The sequence below is a fragment of the Babylonia areolata genome, chromosome 29 (assembly GCF_041734735.1).
Source record: "Babylonia areolata isolate BAREFJ2019XMU chromosome 29, ASM4173473v1, whole genome shotgun sequence".
NCBI classification, from domain to species: Eukaryota; Metazoa; Mollusca; class Gastropoda; order Neogastropoda; family Buccinidae; genus Babylonia; species Babylonia areolata.
Window position 1 is genome coordinate 22,381,598 of NC_134904.1, and position 2,189 is coordinate 22,383,786.

The following is a 2,189-nucleotide window of genomic DNA, read 5'->3' on the forward strand; positions in this document are numbered from 1 at the left end:
GAAACTGCTATCATCTTAGGTCGACGAAGCGTCAGAGAAATACCAAGAGGCAAAGTATGTCTCCGGGCCAACTGACTTGCAGCAATGAAAACATTAATTTCAGTACTTCATCACATGCACAGCCATGCTGATTTGCAGTTGTTTTCGGTAGACCCATACCACAGACCAACAGGCGTTCACATGTCTCATGATTTGTTTAGTGACACATGCCACATTTCAGCAGACTGTGGAGAGGTGAAATTGACCGACATCGATGGCAGAGCAAGGAACATAACCTCTATCGGACATGAATGGGCGACGGAATTACGGAGTGATTTCCCTTACACTCAGACCCTTTCGCGGCAGCTGAGCAAGACGAAACGACTGCTGGCCACAGCTCGTTCCCTGACACAATGCGGAGCAACCTGTGTGACCTGCATAGGTGACGATGAACGGAACACGGTCTGTTTGTTTTCACTTTGTACAGTAGTTGTGTGACTGCCAGATGTTGGAACAAATAATGATGATGATGATGATAACAATAAGAATAATAATAACGATGATAATAATAATAATAATAATGATAATGATAATGATAATAATAATAATAACAATGATATACAATATTGTACAGAAGGACATGCAACAGCGGTCTTTGTGTATCTGTCAGTCGTAGCGGTCTTTGTATGGTGGCGGTGTTTGTGTCTTTGTGTATCTGGCAATAATGGCGGTCTTTGTGTATCTGTCAGTCGTAGCGGTCTTTGTATGGTGGCGGTGTTTGTGTCTTTGTGTATCTGGCAATAATGGCGGTCTTTGTGTATCTGTCAGTCGTAGCGGTCTTTGTATGGTGGCAGTGTTTGTGTCTTTGTGTATCTGGCAATAATGGCGGTCTTGTGTATCTGTAGTGGCGGTCGTCATGTATCCTTTGTGGCGGTCGTCGTGCATCTGTAGCGGCGGTCGTCATCTGTAGTGGCGGTCGTTGTGTATCTGTAGTGGCGGTCGTTGTGTATCTATAGTGGCGGTCGTCGCGTATCTGTAGCGGCGGTCATCATCTATAGTGGTGGTCGTTTTATATCTGTAGTGGCAGTCGTCATGTGTCTGTAGTGGTGGTCGTTATGTGTATGAAGTGGCGGTCGTCATGTGTCTGTAGTGGTGGTCGTCATGTGTCTGTAGTGGTGGTCGTTATGTGTATGAAGTGGCGGTCGTCATGTGTCTGTAGTGGTGGTCGTTATGTGTATGAAGTGGAGGTCGTCGTGTGTCTGTAGTGGTGGTCGTCGTGTGTCTGTAGTGGCGGTCTGTGTGTCTGTAGTCGCGGTGTGTGTGTCTGTAGTCGCGGTGTGTGTGTGTCTGAAGTGATGGTCGTCATGTATCTGTAGTTGCGGTCTGTGTGTCTGTAGTCGCGGTGTGTGTGTGTCTGTAGTGGCAGTGTGTGTGTCTGAAGTGATGGTCGTCGTGTATCTGTAGTCGCGGTCTGTGTATCTGTTGGTTTGAGGAGGAGTGATGGCCTAGAGGTAACGCGTCCGCCTTGGAAACGGTAGAATCTGAGCGCGCTGGTTCGAATCACGGCTCAGCCGCTGATATTTTCTCCCCCTCCACTAGACCTTGAGTGGTGGTCTGGACGCTAGTCATTCGGATGAGACGATAAACTGAGGTCCCGTGTGCTAGCATGCACTTAGCGCACGTAAAAGAACCCACGGCAACAAAAGGGTTGTTCCTGGCAAATTTCCGTAGAAAAATCCACTTCGATAGGAAAAACAAATATAACTGCACGCAGGAAAAAATACAAAAAAATTGGTGGCGCTGTAGTGTTGCGACGCGCTCTCCCTGGGGAGAGCAGCCTGAATTTCACACAGAGAAATCTGTTGTGATAAAAAGAAATACAAATACATATACAGACCTGTTGGCGAGAAGCCATCCAGGTCCAGACCGGCAAGCTGTGTGTGAACTGAACTGTAACGTGAATCTGATGGTGGGGTGGACAGAGTGAAGCAATTACACAAAATGAAGTTCCTGTGCATACTTTCAAACAGTCGTCGTTAGATCTTTTCCACACATCTTCAGCTATGTTCAGTGGGCCCTTTTAACATGCTGCTTCATTCCCCATCTCACGACCCGATTCGCCGGCAACCGACTGTGCCATTGGGGTTCCCACTGCTGTGCCGTGGACGTGTTTGTGTCATTGCCGCTTGAAGTGGTTTGCATTTTGTTGT